Source organism: Lutra lutra, chromosome 5 (assembly GCF_902655055.1).
Source record: "Lutra lutra chromosome 5, mLutLut1.2, whole genome shotgun sequence".
Lineage (NCBI taxonomy): Eukaryota > Metazoa > Chordata > Mammalia > Carnivora > Mustelidae > Lutra > Lutra lutra.
In genome coordinates, this window is record NC_062282.1 from 28,005,120 (window position 1) to 28,024,913 (window position 19,794).

Here is a 19,794-nt window from a genome sequence, read left to right on the forward strand (position 1 = left end):
CCTAAAAATTTACTAGATCCTACAACAGCTACTGGAAGCACAGGATTAGCACCAGAAGCAAGGTCTGAGCCTAATTTATTGGGTCAATTAATTAGATAAATACATATTAAGTATCAACTGTGTATCAGACATTATTACAGGTACTCAGAATAATAAACAAATGGACATAGTCCCTACTCTTGAGAAAGTCTATAATTTGATGGGAGAGGGAAAATGCTTACTAGTTCTGAGAGTGGATTTAGTTTCCTCTTTTTCAGTTTGTTTTCTGTTTACTTGTTTGTTTTTTCCTTGTGTTTGCTCATAAAGGAAAGTTCACTTTTATCCCCAGATCATGTTTAATGATGGAACTAAATGGCCATGAGCAATAATTCTTTATCTGGTATTACAACCGCTCTGAGAAACCTTGCCATATAACCACAGCAGACAGCTCTTAAGATCGCGAACAAAAAGCCACACAGGGAATCAAAAAATAAAGAAACAAGAATGATAGCAACCCCGGCTTACATAACAACTTGAATGTTACAGTATCTGTCCTCAGAAGAGCATTCCAAATTCACTCCAGAGAAATTTATGAATACTTCCACCAACAGCCATTGGATAGCTGTGTTACTCAGTGCACTGAGTCTTAACAATGGATGATGTGGTGGCCTGCAGAAGGAGATGGCCAAAATAAGAGCTGATTGCTTCTAAAGGGGGGGTGCTATTTATTCTCTCAGTAGGTGTGGAGTGTCACCCAAGTAACTCTTGTGTCAATAGGGGTAATGTCCACACTCTCTAGCAGCAGGTGCATCCTGGGCACTGACCACTCAGAACAGATGCACTTGGCTGTGCTGGATAGGAAGAGGGAGACCTTTTTATCACTGGATATTGGGGTCCCTGATAATGTTGGAGGGACCAGGAATAAAGGTCTAGGGCAGCTGGAATAGCAGGGGAGGAAGCCCAGGGGCTAAGGCAGTGGGTATTTGTCTACCAGAAGAGGAAGTATTTCAACAAATTTAAGGTATGACCTTAAAGGTGCATGAATGTCAGTTGGGGTTGTAGGACACAGATCCGGGTTTGGGAACTGCTGGAGCTCAAACCCTTAAAATGTCTTCCCTAGAGACTGCCATGGTTTCTAAATGAGCTCTTAGTTCTACTCACTCTAGAAGGTATCTTTTAAAGAAATTTTACTTTTTGAAAAAGTGTAGAATTGTGTGTGTGTGTGTTATGCAAATAATCTCACCTAAATGTGTGAGAGCAAAACTGTACTATGTATTCAGTAAGCTATGTCAATATTGAAAGCTAATAATATTATTTTTTCCCTGAGCCACTGCAATCAGATGGTTTAACACGAGGGGCTGGGGCAGGTTGGAGAAACAAGCTCCTAAAATAGCTAAACTGATGGGGAGGTACCAGCACTCTGGGTTTCAGAAAGCATGGGCATGCTCCTCCAGACTCAAGGCTCTGTAATCCAGAGGCTTGCTTCGTGCTCACGATCCGGAACAGGGGAGGGCTCCCTCTCTACTATCTGGACCTGGAGCGTGCTCAGTGTCTACTACACAGACTGTCCACCCCACCTCCTCCCTGCCCTGCCTGGTCTGAACTGCTTCCATGGTTCACTTGCCTTCAGACTTCCAGGATGAATTAGTGCCACAGGAGACCAAGGGAGGCCAGGAGTGCGGTTGGGGCATTTATCCCCTCGCTGCCTTGCTGGGAGGTCACCGTGGGCTGACCTAAGGCCACTGCTTCGCTCAAGGCAGAGCTTTCAACACCAGGGCCCTTCCGGAGGGCAGGTAGAACTGTCCCCGCCCCTCGCCTCAGCGGCCGGAGACGGTCCTGCACTTGCCAACCCCGATACCAACTTCTGTCCTGAATACTTGACTCACACCTTTGGAAGGAGTTCCATTATCCAACCCGTCTCAAATTGCCCTGTTCCTATGGAGACCTGATGCTAGCTGAGGCAGCTCCAATCTCCTGCCAGTTCCTGGGGCAGAGTGAGGTCCCTCTCTTCACACTGTAGGGGACACGCTTCCCTTTCCCAGAACCACAGTGGAGACCTGGTGTCTGCTTTCCTGCTGGAGGTGCTTTCTCTTCCAGGGAAACAGATAGCACTTCATTTGTTCCAAGGAAAGTGTTAATATTTTTATTTAAGCTCAAATGAGTTCTGCTTGGTGAAAAATGCCATAAATTCATTTTTGCTTCAACCTTGTGGATGAGAAGAAAGTTTCTGATACTTGTGAGGTTATTTTTTCTTAAATATAAATATAAATATAGATTTTGTTTTGTTTCTGTGGGTTTTCTTATTGTGATTGTTCATTTTTTAAAAAGATTTATTTATTTATTTTAGAGAGAGTGGGAACGGGTTGGGGTGGTTGGAGGGGCAGAAGAGGAGGGAGGGGAGAGAGAATCTCAAGTCGACTTTCTGCTGAGCAGGGAGCCCAACACAGGGCTTGATCCCACAAGCCTGAGATCATGACCTGAGCCAAAACCAAGAGTTGGATGCTTAACCGACTAAGCCACCCAGATGCCTCAGCCTTGAAAAATCTTGTCTGGTAGGTGAAGCATGTCTTATCCCTACCCTTTGACTCCACACTCTTCACGCCTTTTGTCCTTATTCTCACCTTCTCCTACTCTTCTTCTGGACGGGAACCCCATGCCGTCTGTGGTGTCATTTATCAAGGTCTTGTTCTCTAGGGACATCTGTGCAGCTATTGGCTGATAAAATTCAATACCTTTCAGATGTGGGTTCATTTTTATGAGAGTTTCTTGCAATCTAGAAGACCTTCATTGTGACGGTACAGTGGCAGGCAGAGAAAATCCAGTTATTATTCTGGGCAAGGATCCAGTCATCACCTGCTTTTTCTATTCCACAGCCCTGATCCCGTTCCCTGGGAAGCGCTGTTCCTGTGAAGACGCAGCCAAAGTAGGTCTGCTGGACCCTACAAAGCTCAATTCTAAGGGATTTGGCAGAATCACTTAGGAGCTCAAGTGACAAGATTGGCCTGAAGTCCACAACCCTTTATTTAAGGAAAAACACTAGGAAACAAAATGCAGAATGTTGCCCTTCTCAAAGGCCTCTGGCAAGAGTGACCTTCTAGTTCAGAAGTTAAATTCTTCCCAGTTTCCCTTTTAATTTTGGCAACTGAAATTTTTTTTGCCTCTTACCCTTTCAAAAAGATATGTCACATTCACTTGAAAGACACTCCAAAGATGCTTCAGCAAACAAATTGTGAAGGGAAGAAGCAGTTGTTAACATGCAGTCCTTTCAAGAGTAGTTTTTTGCTGTTCTTCATTTTCTGTGTTGACACATACCACTCCAGCTAATTAATTTTCTATGCAGAAAATGTGATTAGTTGAATACCCCACAATTAACTTGTTCACTCCTGTTGATGGTAACTGTTTCCCACATTTTTCTCTCACAAACAATGCTGCTGTGAACGTTCTCTAGCTTGATGCCAGGCACCAATGCAGACACTTTGCCACTTTTCTCCATCTACCACTCCTCTCTTTCTTTCACCTAGTTTCCAGTGAACCCCATTTTTTCCTGCCCCACATCTAAACCATTCTGTTTGGGCTCTATGTCTTGGCTCCTATTGTCTGACTGGACCCTTGTTTCTGAATTGTTTTGGGACTTGCCACCTTGGCTTTCCTCTTGGGAACTCTTCGAGGATGGGATTCTTGTCTCTCCCCTCCAGCTTCAGACTGGAAATTATGGGTAAGATCCCTACCCTGAGCGTCACAAAGCCTGTGGGGCTTGTCCTACCCCGACTGACTTCTTCCTGGCTTCTGCCAGCCTCAGAGGCAAGCTCAGAGGCAAGAACGTGTCTGACTTAGTCAGTGGCATGTGCTCAGCTCAGGTGAGGGTTCTGGCATGTGGTATAATCTTAACAGTGATTTTAAAGTTATTTTGTGACTTAGCAAAGGAATTTCATTATGTTTACGAATTCCTTTTAGACATCCTAATTAAAGATAGATTGATCAATTGATCGATCGATAGAGATACATGGCTGGATAGAGAGAGAGATGATAGATCTATGACAGGTCCAGTACCTAGTGACTATGTAGATTATACATGCGGATGCCTCAACCTGAGGGAGAATCTATTAAGCCAGGGGAAAAGGCCTTTTGTAGACTCTGCTTTCAGAGTTTCTAAGACTAAGTTTTCTAAGCAATATCGAGTGATGCCACTTTATGTGATTTTCTCCCAACGTCTTCCCAAAGGCAAGTCTCCTCAAGTAGGACATTATTTTTTCTGTAAGACTTTAAAAACTGATCCTATTTTCTTCATCTGATCAGAGAGTACACTTTCTCAAGAGACATCCTACCACACCCACTTTTTTTTTCTTTAAGATTTTATTTTCAAGTAATCTCTACACCCAATGTGGAACTTGAACTTGCAATCCTGAGATCAAGAGTTGCATGCTCAACTGACTGAGCCCAGCCAGGTGCCTCCCATTTTCTTCTTATTATTCATTTATTATATGATTGCACACAAAGTAAGAGAATACTGAGAAGGAAAAGCAAGAAAAAGATTTTAATTACCTTGAAATAGAAACAATTATTGTTAACATTTAGTCATCTATTCTATGAGAATTTTTCTCATGTGAATATATATAATTACATAATATATATAACATATAATAAAGTATATGTATATTATAATATATAGTATGTATTATATACACTAAAATATTAAACCTATTTACATGTATATATTACAAATACACACACATATGCACCACGGTCCCCATGTACATCTGCCTGATTGTTTTCAGAAACCACAATTTAATCTCCGTGGACTGTTTCTTGTTATCATTTATTTCTCCCCTAATTTTCTTGAGTCATCCATTTCTCTGCTTGTAACTTCTCCCAATTATACTCCCCCCCCCCATGGCTTTCTTCAGATCAAGGACCAATTTTACTACATACCAAATGGCTTAAAAAAATAAAAACCATCAATAATTCCAAATTTCATCTTTTTTTTGCCTTCCTTTTAAAATTTTTTTTTAAATTAAGAAATAATTCACAGGTCATAAAATTCACCCTTTCAAAGTGTACAACTCAGGGAGTTTTTGGTATGCTTTTAAGGTTGAACATCCATCCACACAACCAATTTCAGAATATTTTTATCACCCCCAGAAGAAACCCTGTAACATGAAAAGTCACTTCCTATGGTCCCTCCCCCAGCCCCTGGCAACCACTGATCTACTGTTTATCTCTGTGGATTTCCCTATTCTGGACACTCTATATATATGGAATCATCAAAAATCTTCACTGATTAGATCTTTTTACTTTGCATAATGTTTCGGAGGTTCATTTCTGTCCTAGCCTGTCAACCACTACTTCAGTCCCTTCCATGGAATGATATTCCATTGTACAGATTATAAAATTTTGTTTACCCACAAACCTGTTGATGGACACCTGGGTTGTTTCTTCTAGAGAGTGTGAATAGCACGCTTATGAACATTTGTGCAAGTCTTTGTTGGAGTATCTGTTTTCAATTTGGGGGGATAGAGACTTAACATTGGAATTGCTGGATCATGTAGTCACTCTATGTTTAACTTTTTGAGGGACTGCCAAACTGTTTTCTGAAGTGGCTGCACCATTGTAATATGTCCATCAGCAGAGTGTGAGGGTTTTAATTTCTTCACATCCTCACTAACACTACTAACACTGTCATCTTAATTACAGCCATTCTTGTGTGTGTGACATGGTATCTCATTGTGGTTTTGATTTGTCTCCCTCTAGTGAGTGAATAACCATGGTGAGCATCTTTTCATGTGCTTACTGGCCATTTGGATATCTTTTTTTTTTAAAGATTTTTTTTTAAAAGATCTTATTTGTTTATTTGACACAGAGAGAGATCACAAGTAGGCAGAGAGGCAGGCAGAGAGAAAGGGGGGGAAGCAGGCTCCCCACTGAGCAGAGAGCCCGATGCGGGGCTTGATCCTAGGACCCTGGGATCATGACCTGAGCTGAAGGCAGAGGCTTTAACCCACTGAGCCACCCAGGCGCACCCATTTGGATATCTTTTACAGAGATGTGCTTATTCAGATCCTGTGCCTGTTTTTAATTAGGTTATTTGTCTTTTTACCATACCAAATTTAACCTTTTCAAATACGGATTTTTGACACTCAGTTGCAAAGTAGGCCTTTGTGAAAGATGGTGTTAAGGTGCATTTCTATACTCAGATCTTCCTTGTCTTCCCACTTGTCCTTAGAAGCTGAATATGCTTGGCTCTTACATGTCATAAACACTCCTTATTGTAAGTTGACGTCTGTGCCACTGGCTGTGGTTTGCATTATTTATGGGGTCTAAAGATAGTTACACACCCTGTGAAAGAACTAGCTTGCGACCAGAATACACATTATTAAAATCTGGATGCGTATGCAAAATGCAAAATATTCACTGCGTGCTCCATGGGAAACATCATGTTGAAGAGGTAGGTGAGTTACTGATGTTAGTTGTAACACTGTCTGGCCCTACAGAAAGGTCACAGAGCAGATAAATTCTAGCGAAGTTTCTCTACGAACTTAGTATGAGCAAGTCCCATCACTCCATTAAAGTATATCATAAAAAAAAAGGGCAGTTGGCTAGAAAAGATTTTTGTCTATAAATATACTAAAACCACATTTTAACAAGACACTGAAGCTATTTAAGAGTGTAATATTTAAGGAAATAAGTTGTATTTATGGAAAAAATTACAAAACACTGTTAATAGTATTAATATACTCATTAGGTATTAGGTAAAAATTAAACAATAAAAATGCAAATATCACCCAGTCCTGGAAATTTCTGCTTGTGTGAATATATATCTCACTTTTCCTAAAGTATTGAGTTCTTGGTGTTGCAACTAAAGTTTCCATTGGTAACAAACCTTCTCCTAACAATGACGTCATGGTGACTTTTGTGACCTTTCCAATGACTTTTTAACCTTCCTTAATTTTTTTTTTTTGCTGGTTTTCACTGTCATCAAGATGAAGGTCCCATGGTGTTTCACACCAAATATTCTTCACAGCTCTCCAATCCTAACCACTCCTAATCCCAGCCAGCCTCTCCCACCTCACACCATCCAGGTTGGTCTGAAAATCTCTTCTCAGCCCATGGGAATGATGCTTCTTCACCTTTGTGCCTATATTGCCCACACAGTATCTAGCAGATGGGGAAGTATCCATAAATGTTTACTGAGACAGTAAAAGGATATATTTGCCATGCTAATTCTTGCTTCCTGTCTTGGCTTATGTGTTCATTCAACCTTTAAACACCTATATCTGTTCAAGTTCTGCCCATCCTTTGCCCTACTTTCTCTATGTAGTTTCCTCCGTGCTATAATCTTTTACTGATTGCTAGTTACAGACCAGGTGAGACAGGTGGTATAATAATGAGTTATGGGCCCTGCCCTCATGAAGCTTCCAGTCCAGCAGAGTGGGACATTAATATGCTAGTGAGCAGATAAAGAACTGTCTACCATGGTAAGTGCTTACAGAGTGCCTACATTACCCTGGGAGGGTCACACAGTAATTTCATACAGCACTTCTCTATGCTTCTTGTTTTGACCTTTATTGTGTACAGTTCTGTACAGTTAGTGAATTTCTTTCTGAAGATAAGTATCGCCTACCTCCTCAATCCAAGACTGGAAGTGGTATATAGTAGGTATTTTAAAATGTATCATTGGTTAGTATGTCCTGGGACAAAAGTAATGAGCAAAAGGGGCGCCTGGGTGGCACGCTGCCTGTGGCTCAGGTCATGGTCTCAGGGTCCTGGGATCGAGCCCCACATCGGGCTCTCTGCTCAGCAGGGAGCCTGCTTCCCCCCCCCCTCCTGTCTCTCTGCTTACTTGTGATCTCTCTCTCTGTCAAATAAATAAATAAAATCTTTAAAAAAAAAGTAATGAGCAATACATTCAGTTAAACCCTAAAATGTTCAATTCTTAAGGTTTCATAGGGATGAAAATGTGTCCTAATAATTCTACTGGGATATACTGTTGAATGTCCAAAACCAGCCAACAATATTTACATAGGAATTCCACTGGTCATTCTGTTTATGTAACCAAGGGTGATCTTCTTAGGGCTAAAGTCAATTGAAGTCATGCTTACTAATCCTGGCATTGTTTTTTTTTTTTTCAAAGATTTTATTAATTTATTTGACAGACAAAGATCACAAGTAGGCAAGAGGCAGGCAGAGAGAGAGGGGGAAGCAGGCTCCCTGCTGAGCAGAGAGCCTGATGTGGGGCTCCATCCCAGGACCCTGAGATCATGACCTGATCCAAAGGCAGAGGCTTTAACCCAATGAGCCACCCAGGCGCCCCATAATCCTGGTATTGTTGTACATTAATTAGTTAGGCATTAGAGTCCAGTTAGCCTAATAGTGGGAGGAGCCATACCTTTCCACTGTGAAGTAATAACGAGAGAATGATTTGGCACCCTTAATTTCAGTAAGATTGTGGGAGGAAAGAGCTCTGCACTTATAGTAATTTTGAATTATTTAATGTAACTGTTAAGTTCAGAAACATCTCTGGGCAGATCCCTAGTAAGTGAGAGATCTCCCTCACATTACGTTATTCTTCTAAAAGAGTCTTTCTCCTCTCTTATTAAGTTTAATAATACCAATTTGCACCATCCTATTCTCTAACATCAGAACTCATTTACAGATTAAGTGCAATTCTTTGTGAAGTAAGGAATAAAGTGGAGGCTAAAATTTTCCAACCCAGTGAATTCCTTTTTTATGATTAAGGGGAATAGATCCTAAAGCCTTCTTAAACAGAAAGGCTTTTAGGAGGGAAGGAGACCAGGGACAATTACTCAGGCTCTGTGCATGCGAATAGAAGGTACAAGTTGTCCACGTTGCTCTCTTCCTTTGTCCACACACATTTAAATATTTCTCTACCTTTTGCTTTCTGGAGATCTTTTGTGGAGTCCAATAGCAGTGGTAAGGTCTCCAACTATTGTTCAGTAGAGTTGATAAGTTGTTGCACATGGCTGAGAGTGGACTTAGAGTGTGTCACACTTACATCTGACCCCTGTTCTACCATAATCCACTAAATTTTTTAAAGACCCATTTACTATCTCGGAGAATCTACCCTGTAGCCCGTGTTCTCATACCAAGAGGTTTTGTGAGCATTCTTTACAGTTTAGTGGGTAAAACATTTTGGACAAGTGAAACCTTTTTGAAGAAAGTTTTGCTGAGTTTAACCACCATCAACATATATGCTAGGTCAAATAAAGAATAGCTTATAATTGCCAACCTAGAGAGACCTATGACTATGCCTAGCTCTTCATCCCACAGTTAGCTGGCCAAAGTGATACTGTTGCCAGAAATAATTTTCCCTCCATAAATGAGGTTATGTAACCTTCTGTGTAATGGACAGATCTGCTTGCAGATAGATTTTATGGCTAGTATCATAAAAAGTACAAGAAAGAGGAAGAAATAATAAAGAAATAAATAATAAAGAAATAAAATAATGAAGAAATAAATAATAAAGAACAAGGAAATCAGGAGAAATAATTTTCATCTCACACTTGAGTCTAGCCACTGTTTCATCCTTACTCAAAATTTCAGGGGAAGCATGAACATACCAGTTGGGAGAGTCCTAGAAGATGGGCTTGATTAGAGAATGATTAGTACATATTATCCCCAAGACTGAATCATGTCCCAGAGCACACTAATGAATCAAAATAGTTCTTAGTATTTTTTAATAATGGTGGTTTTATAAATAACTCAGGAGAAAGGAAGCAATTTAAATTCCTGTTCTTGGCACCATACAGTTTCCAAAGAGACCATCCAGAGTTGTCTGTGGTTTCATTGTATTTACTGAGAGCATGAAGAATAAGCTCATTCCATCATATGCAATTGATCATTTAGTGTTAGGACAGAGCAGCCTTATTTCACATAGAACCAAAGTGGTGTAACTCACAAGACTGGAAAACATTTTTCTCAACAGCAGAAGACTTTTGCTGTTTCCCCAGGGATCTATTTCATCTGGACAACTAAGAAGGGAGAATCTCAAGAGCCACATAATATGTCCTGAGAGGGGCAATCAAGATCTTTCTCCTTTCTTTTCATTAGCTGCCAGTTAAGCAAAGTGATTAGAGTCTGGGAAATTCAAAGGACCAAAGTTGGGATGAAGAGCTCCCAGACCCCCAACAAGCCCTCTCAGGCAATTATCAAGATGAGAAACTAAGCCCTCTTGTGTCTTTTTCTCCTCTTTCCCCCTGGTCATACAGGTCTTTTATGATAAGAAAAAATGTTTAGAGTAGAGATAATTAAGTTGTCAATCAGATGTTACTGCACTGTCAACACCAGGGTAGATGAGTAATCTGGATGAAGCTTTGACTTTTCTCTCTCTTGGGGAACCAAGAAGCCATATCATAGTCCAAGGAAACAGTCCAGGGAAATCCTAGGAACTCGGCTACCCTTCCATTCTCCTTGGGCTTCACTAACCCCCAAAAAACACCAGGGTCCATTTTTCTATTTCTTCATGGGACTAGCTGTCATTCACTCCACTTACAAAATTAATCACTTCTGAACATGTATGCTTTCTGTTGAAAGCAATGCCGTGCTGTTTAAATTCTCTTATGGACTTAAGAAATCATGATGATTTCTCCTTCTGCAACCACAATCATTAACATTTACTGAGCGCTCACCATGTGCCAGACAGAGTTCTCAAATTTTAGGTGCAGTAACTGACTCACAACAACAGTAGAAGTAACATGTTATTTCTACTTTACAGATACAAATGTGAAGGCATATCTAAGTTGGATAATCCATTCAAGATCATGGAGCTCAATGGGGGCAGAGGCAGGACCTGAACACCTGTGGCCTTGTCTTCCACAGCGCATGCTCTTACACTATGCTCCTGCCATTTGTGATCCAAGGTATTTTTTAAAAATATCGTGCTACCTTTTAGCTTCCCTGCTTCTCAGGTTTTCTGTGCATGAAATAGTTGACGTAGAAAGTCAAAGTTTGTGGGATACAGAGAACACACACCCACTTTATTTTTCATCCACTTAAAAAATCATTTTTACAGTTAGCAACAATGAGTCCAGTCTCCTGCCCAAGGGAAGGCATTTCCTCTTCAACCTCTCTGACTGGTGTTCCCTCTGCCCTTCCCCCACAACATGCCCCCACCACTGAAACAACACATCAAACACCAAGTAAGGCATCAGCCTGCGCAATGCTTCTCCACTCTAGACAACTCTAATTGCTAGAAAAACTTGGTTATCCTATAACCTCCTTTCCCTGGCCCTACTTTTATCATTTGGGGCAAAGAAGAATCCTTCTTCCATATGACAGTCCTTTGAAGAATAGATAGTCACCATATTCCTTTGGGAAACAGACTCTCATCTCTCACATTTCTAGGTGTCATCAGTCTGTCTCCGTGTTGCCATCCACTGGACAATCTGTTAAGTTGCCAATGCCCCTGGTCAAAGGCATATCACAGAATTGAACACAGGATTCTTGATGTGTCCTACCCTTAATCCTTGTGTTCTCCAGTAGAGCTGGCAGGCCCATGGCATACCTTCCATATCCAGAAAGTGTGGCCTGATGCCAGGTCCTGCACCTCTCTCCTATGGATCCCATGCCATTTGCTTAATTTAATTTAATCCAGGCCAAGGGTCTCTAAGGTATGGAAAATGGGGTCCCCTTAGGGTCCATGTGCTTTTCCTTTTACTTCACACATGGAGAGAGGCCACACAGTTCAAAACAAATCCTGGTACTGCACTGTGGTCAGCTGTAGACACACATGCTGGCCGGTGACCCTTTGCTTTTAAATAGAGAGCCCAGAACTGAGTGGAATATTAAGACCTCAGGGTCTGGACGGATACACATCTGGGAAAAATAAAATAGGCACTGTTTCTGAAGCACTCCGTCACCTTCTTTTGGCATAAGAGTTTTCAAAATATTTTTCCTACCTGCAGGTAGGCAACCCACTAAACCCTGAATCTATTCTTACAGAAAAAGTCACTTTGGAGTGAATCCATCCTGATGGTCTGAATTCTCTCTCATCAGAAGATTGGCCTTTTCTTTGTCCCTTTGTTGCTCTTTTAGGTTCCTGGGAAGATGTAAAAGAATTCCTGATAATGGTTGGCTGATTAAAATGATATCCCTCAGAAGAGTTATTTACCTCTAATCGCGGCACCCTTAACCTTTTGAGATTATGAAACAGTGAGAACTTGGTGGACTAGAATGAATTAGACGTGGGCATGGGGACCCCTGCAATGCATGTGTGCCCACCTACTGTGTTTACAGATAAGGTCAACTTGGCCCACACCCTACCTCCTTCCCTTTTTCACAGGGCTTGGTTGTACTTGGTCAAAACCAAGTACACACGGAGCAGGGACACACTGAGGCTGCAGTGGAGTTCTAAGCACTTTGCATGTATTTAGTCAGTCTTCCAAATAACGTAAGTATCCATGAAGCATCTAAAGGTAAGTCATCTGACTTACTCTTCACAGTTTACCCTAGTACTACCTGTATCACAAGTGCTAAGCAAATGTAGGGTTACTACCAGTTCAGAGTGATGAGATTTTGGCATGATTCAGGCCAAGATCCACTTCTGTATTACATCAATAAAAAGTTCTATTTCACATAAAGTTCTATTTCACATAAAAAATTTTAGGAACATTAGAGAAACATTGATTACAGGGCATTCTGAAGCATCCCAGGCTTTCAGATTTCCTTGGCAGGAAGTGAACTGACCTAGGAGACAACAGTCTTGCTCTCTAGACATGGGAAATCTTTAACTACAGAAGCCTCATCCATATACCGAGAAAGAGCAAAATGAATTCCCACCTCCCTTCCGACCTAAATTCCAAAATGTGTTCATTTCATGGTGGGTGTACATATGCAATGAGTCAAATTCTCCTAACAGTTCATCATCATTTAGAGTTCTTTTGTACTCTGAATGATATTCTCTCTAAATAATCCCCAAGTCAGGCCACACTACTACAGTTCCTTCTAAGGTAATGTGATTTTTATTCCCTCCAAACACCTGTTTGGAGATGTCAAATAGGGAATTCCACTTTCCTAGGAAAACCTTGCAAGTGAGTTCCTGGAGGTTTCGGGCTTGGAGGCTTGTGTCTCTTCAGGCTGAAACCACAGACCTGATGTTTGTCTAGCTCTCTGTCCTGCGCCACGACAAGGAATCCAGTGGGGGTGAAGTCCTCCTGGAAATGTGCTTCTGGAAAATGCATGAGCCATGCAACAAGACTGAATTCACACTCACTATGAATTTGGTTGGTTGTTAATAATTATCTCTGGACTCCTAACAGGAGTGGTGCCCTGGTAAGATTTCTACATGCACACTGCTGGGAAAGAGAGCTGGAGGCTTATCAAGGAGCAAGAACAGTTGTCTCCGCTCTGACCACGTGTCTGTTGCTCTTAGAGAAGCCTGTTGAGTCCTTGTGGTGAGAGGCTGGGTTGGGGAGGAGAAAGTTAGGGTGATATTTGGTTGCATCTCTTTCTGTTAAAATACTGGGAGCAGGAGAAAGTTCTCCCAAGCACATTAGTGCCCTGTATTTCTCCTGGGCAGTGCTGGTGTCTTGAGTATTGATAACTTGGCTTCACAGTTCTCCCATGGTGCGACACTATAGTGCTGGCTGGGCTGCCCAGCATGCAGACTAGAACGTAACCTGGACTTGCCCTGGAAAGCTCTTTGAGGTATAGAGGGTATGTCTCATCTTGACTCAAAGGAGCCCTTAGGTTCTGGGCCTCTGTATCCTTCACAGGGGATTGTGAGACCACTCACTGGTATTAGCTGCTGGAGCTTTGGGAACAGAGGACCGCAAGCTGGGCGGCTTCAACATCTGACATCTGCTGTCTCCCACTTCTGGAGGCTAGCTTTCACCAGAAGGGAACAGTCACATGATAGTGATTTGACAAGATGGTGACTGTAAAACAAAGCCATTACAGCCACCAGGAGCACAAAGACGATGAGACAATGAATGAGTTGCTTACAAGCCCTTTTCTCCAGCTTGCATTCCCTTCTGACCAGAAGCCCAAGGAGGACAGGTGTGGAGAAAGGCTTCCAAGGGTATCATTTCCAGCCAATTGTATTGTAACAGACTCCAATGCATTCTCTGTGTCTACTATCTTGTCCCTTCTAAACTATTCTCCACATTTCAGCCAGGCTTTCCTTCTGGAAGTATAAATCTGATTGCACACCTCTCCGGTCCACTGTCCTCTCATGCAAAGACCTCAGTGTCCCTCCTGAGCCAGCTCTGCCTTTTCTGGTCTCACTCTCTCTGGTCCATGCACCCAGGTCTCCAGCCACTTTAATCCCAGTGACCTCCTTGCTTGCGTGGTGCCCTAGCTTCTGCATTGGCTCCTGTCAGGAACATGCTATTCAGTGACCTCCTCCTCTCAACCTTACCTTGAAGACTCAGTTCAGGTGTCAAGTCCTTAGGACTTCTTCCCAGATCAGCTCAGATGGGATCCCAGCACCTCAGGCAGACCCACTGCCCAGGTATCTTTCAGGAGCCCAGACTTCACACTTTTTTACCACATTATGGGTCCAGGTGTCTGTGTCCCTCAGAAGCTTCTTGGGTGCAAGGACTGTATTTTGGGTATCTTCCTGTTCCAGTCCTACCCTGTTATATGACTGGTGCTCAGTCAGCATTTGCTGAGAGAACACATGAGTAAGGGAGTGACCTGTTATTTCGTTATAAACTGTAAGTACATGGCTCTGGGCTCTGTCATAAATGTCTGTTTTTAATGGTCCTGGGAATTCAGGGCTCCTTGTGAAAGAGCAAGAGCCTACCTCTGCCTGCTATTCTCAGCTCTGTGACCCTCTCTTTCCCCTACCTCCCAATTTCCTGGGGACTCTGAGACCCGTGCTTAGATTTTACATTGGTTATGGGTGGATATTCAAAGGGGCTTCCATGTCTGTGGCTAACAAACAGGATGGGTGGGAAGGAAGGGCATAGACTAGGATGGAAGGAGCCAAGTCTGAAGAATGTTCTGGAAAGCCAGGGAGGAAAAGCATGAATGGGAAGAGAGAATGGGAGGTGTCATAGTGATGTGTATTCCCAGGGCAGAGTAGCCTAGGCTCACACTGTCTCTTTGCCACTATTGCCAAATGGTGGACTGTGTCCTGGATTTCCAGGCAGGCCCTCCATGTGAAGACAAAAGTAAATGAGCAAGAAATTAGGGCAAAAATTCCGTGCTAGGAGGTATCTAAATTGCAGATACCTTAAGAAAACAGGTGCTGGTGAAGCGCAGACACTATCTTCCTCACAGAAATTTTGGATACGGAAAATTCTGTTGCAGTTCCAGGGTGGGGGTAGAGGGAGGTGTTCTGCATGTGCAAGCAATGCCCCAGACACCAGTCAGGTGCAGCAGAAGGGGCCAGATGCTGTGGCACAAGGAGAGGCCAGCTGTCCCCAAGACTGACTGTCTGTTGTGGTTTGAGCTCAACTCTCCTCTGCTTGTGTTTTTGATTACACAGAGAAGTTTGGGCTGCTCTTGCTGCCCCTCCAGGAACACGCAGAATCAACACTGGACCGTCCACCTTGCAGACATGTCTTCCTTCCTCAGGGGATTGCCATTTGGGTGCTTCAGGGTGGGAAGGCAGCTCTTCCTCACTCTACCCAATGTTTCTACCTCTGCCTTCTAACTACCCACAGTAACTCTGCCTCCTCTAGTTACATAACAGTGGGGACAAGGAGTCAATGTGTGTCTCTGGAGGAGCCCCACTGTTCAGGAAGCCTTTGGGCCAAATAGCCACTACCTTCTTTTTCGTAGATACAAAATTCTCAAGAGTTCTCCACTGCGTGTGGTCACCGTGCAAGACACATGGGCATGCACGTGGGTAGAACAGGACCGGATCCCAAGCCAAATACCACCATTGTCTTCCTGGCCCCATTTACCCTTTTTATTACACTGAGAGAAAGTGATATGAGTACCAAGGAACACCAATGCCATGCTCTAGGAGACGACCAGATTTTAAGCAATGACCTTGCACCAGCACATTAGGTCTGAGTGATATACTCTTTTGCCCAGGGAGCACCATGGAGCTAGTAATTCATAACAGGCACATTGCTATTTGTCCTGCAATTTTTGACCTGACTTACCAGCTCCTCTGGAGAGCAACCCCTTCCACTCAGCTGCACTCCCCTGGCTGGGCTCCAACCATTCCCACCCATGGACCATGACTAGTGTGGCAGAGACTTTGCTCCCACATGGGAACATCTTTGCCGAGTAGAAGGCATGGCTCATCTTGCTCTCATAGCTGTTTCTTACCATCTGAATCACCCTGCTTATTCCTTCTGTTCTACAGAAGCTGTGTGGGCTAATTCTACTGGCATGTGATTGGGTTGAAAAATGAGTGCGCAGAAAGCTAGATTCCAATCCTATGGCGAGAATGCCTTTTTTTTTTTTTAACCTGATATGTTAGGTTGGTCTGTATCTCCCTTGGTTCTCCTGCCTCCCTACAGTTGGTTTTGCTTGTGTCCAAACAACATCTCACAAGGCAGGTGAAGATGGTGGCAAGAGAGATGAATTCCCAGTGCAGAAGGTGAACGTCCCAGGTATACTTTGCCTTACCCTGTGGCAAAGGGGGGCTCAGCCAAGTGGGCAGCTGAGACCCACCTGAGATGATGGGCCAGCCTCAGGGGCTTCAGGCCTTCTGGTGATTTGGCAAGGTTCCTATTTGGAAAAGATTCTGGAGGTTTAGATGGCTCAACAATTATTTATTGGCTATCTGCCACATGTTGGGTTCTCAGGTTGAGGCTGGCATGATTCCTGCCCGTAGGAAGTTTCTATAAAACTTCCTGTCTATAAAAGCAGGGGAGGCCTGGTGGGAGTCAGTGAGGCTCTGGCCTGAATACAGGTTTCAAGAACCTTGCCTTAGGCTGCTTCAGGCCTCTGCACTCAAGTTTGTTATTCTACTTCTTCAAACCTTTTTCTTCTTTCACATCTTGAGGCCTTGCTACTTTCTCTTCATCCACTCTTTGCATTGCTTTGCCATTTTTTAAAAAAGACTTGACTTATTTGAAAGAGAGAGGGCTTGTGTGTGCATGTGTGTGCGCACATACACGCACACGCACGCACACACACACACACACACACACACACACACCACGAGAGAGCAAAAGTGTACACGCCAGGGTCGGGGGTGGGGAGGGCAGAGAGAGAGAGAGGGAAGCAGACTCCCCGCTGAGCAGGGAGCCTGACATAGGAGACATAGGACTCAGTCCGAGGAACCTGCGATCATGACCTGACCTGAAGGCAGACACTTAACCGACTGAGCCACCCAACCATCCTTTCCTTTTGCCCTTTAACTCACTGAAAAGTCTGCTCGAATGGATAAATAGGTTGTGGCACATCCATACAATGGGATATTACTCATAGCTGAAAATAAACGACCCATCAAGCCATGAAAAGACATGGAAGAAGCTTAAACGCATATTTGCTAAGGGAAAGAAGGCAATCCGAAAAGGCTACATTCTTTATGATTCTGGTTATATGACATCGTGGAAAGCACACAACATAGACAGTAAAAAGCTCAGTGTCTGCTGACGGTTTGGGAGAAAGGAGGATTGAGGGAGCTGGGATTTTAGGGCAGTGAAACTATTCCATATAACGTCGTAATGGTGGATACCTGACATTAGGCATCGGTCAAAACCCACAGAACTGTACAACACAAAGAGTGAACCCTAATGTAAGCTACATACTTGAGTTAATACTAATGCATACATATTGGATCATCATTATAATAAATGTAGCACACGGATGTAAGTTGTTAATAGTAGAGGAATTTTTAGGTAAGGAAGACTGGGAGACATTGGAACTCTCTGTATTTTCTTTGCAATTTTTCTGTAAACTTAAGACTGCTCTCAAAAAATGACATCTGTTAAAAAAACAAAAGAAAACACCTCAGCCCAATCACCCCAACTTGAAGCAAGCTTGGGCTCCAGTGGCTCTGCATAGCTCACTGACTGGCCTCCCCCTTGTCTCTCTACTTTGCAGCTGGATCTGGAAATGTTTCCAACTCCACATCAAGGCAATGCGTCCTTGACTCCAGCATCTTTTAGTTCCCCCTGCCCTACCCCAGTTTGCCCCTTCCCACTCCCCTAGGATGGACAGATCTGTCATATGATCATGCTAGTATATTATCATGCTGGACTTTTGATCTTTGTGCCCAGACCCAGGGAAGTGTGCCACACTTTCCTCTTGGAATACCTGAGCTCCACAGTGGGCCTTCATGTTAGTCTTTATCTTAACACGGAATGTCCTTGACCATTTCGTATCAAAACACAGACTGTTCCCTAAGACTTTGTACGACCATTGAGATCCTAGTCATGCTTCCTGCCCCCCTGCCCATTCTCAATCTCACAAGAGAAACAGGGGAGAAAAGAAGAATCAAAATTGACAAAGAAAGGTGAAAGTCACCAAGGCTCACCTGTGACATTCCTGCTGCCTGTCACTCCACTCACATTTCTGGCTGGAGCTTGCCACATCTTTGTTACGAGCCTTAGAGACAAGTGGTCTGAGATGTCATCCTCCCCTACATTTCCTACATGGATAAGGAGAATGTTGGGACTCTAACCAGTCATCCTTTTACAACCTGGGAAAAGGTACAACCCACTGTTAATAATTTATCTACATATTAAAGTACAGAGGTTTGTAATCACTGCTCAGTAATGGGGATAGGGCAGGTAAGAAAACCTGCTGCTGAAAAACATGAGGGCTTTTGTTTCAGCTTGTTCCAAGGGTCAGAGCATGGGGTCAGGGGAAGGCTTGTTCACCTATGTCTACTGGGTTTGGCTGGCTCCGGGATGGGGAGAAGACCTTTGTCTTTCACAGGCTCTAAGCAAAAGGTAAAGTTGATTTTAAAGGGAAAATATTAATCCTCAAGTTCCCAGAAAAAGCAGCCCATCAACTCCTGTGAAATACAGGTGCTGAAAAAGACCAAGAGAATGGTTCTTTCAGATAGCATACTCAACAGTCCTATACTGAGCCTGGCAAGCTAAGAAGTCTGAACTCAATCCTGTAGGCAGGGAGGAGCCACTAAGCTTCTGGGGAGGTGCCAAGAGTAGGACAGGATAAAAGGAAAGGAAGCGAAGAGAGGAACTTAAATAGAGAAAAAGCAAAAAGAGTGAGAGAACAGTCCTCTCTTAAGGTTCTCCCTCACGTGCTGTCTGCCTGTTCAGAAACTGGACACACATGAAGAACAGGCAGCTCTTATAGGGGCAAGCACATTTTGGGTTACTTAAGGCTCACTGAAACTCTTGTAAGAATTCTCCAAAGCCTGACTCCCTGAGGAGAAGCACATTCTTGGACCCTTGCTCCTCCTACCTTATCACTTCTTCCCACCAGAAGAAGCCAGTAAGGGGGGCAGTTCCCCATAGCAGAAGCTAGTTGGGGCCAAGGGACATCTGCCCTGAGTTTAGAATCCTCACTGGCTGTGAGGGTCCACCCTAGACTCAACTCCCCAGGTCTTGCAATAGTACCAACTGTCATTCACCTTATAGCACTAGAACCCTGGTGCACACTATGTGCTCAATAAACACTAGGTGAAGAAATGGCTGTATAAAATTGGAGCCACAGCTTCAGAATAATCTCTTTCGAACTGACTATGCCAACCATTTTCTTCTGGAACATCCTACCCCTTGTCCTCTGTTTGCATTAAGGATTAGAACACCCAGGAAGGCTGGGTGTGGAAGTGGTGGTATGAAAGCCATAGATTTCTTTTCTTCTGCCTCCTCCAGCATGAGAAAGTGCCCAGGGCATAGCAAACTGTTACACCTTTGGAAGAATGTCTCCAAGTTTTCTAAAGAAGACATGCCAGAGTTGTGGGACACATTTAGCAATTCC

At 43.2% G+C, this 19,794-nt stretch overlaps 1 protein-coding gene across 2 annotated transcripts in view; it reads right to left on the reverse strand.

Moving 5' to 3' along the window:
* PRLR (prolactin receptor) overlaps positions 1-19,794 on the reverse strand; it is a 180,090-nt gene that overhangs the window by 122,520 nt on the left and 37,776 nt on the right. The window contains exon 1 of one of the 2 annotated variants that reach the window (XM_047730519.1): positions 18,380-18,500. The exons of the other annotated variant lie outside the window; for it this stretch is intronic. The gene's annotated coding sequence lies outside the window, so the exon portion shown is untranslated. Of the gene's footprint in view, positions 1-18,379; positions 18,501-19,794 lie in introns of those variants that run through there. 2 annotated transcript variants of the gene reach the window in all.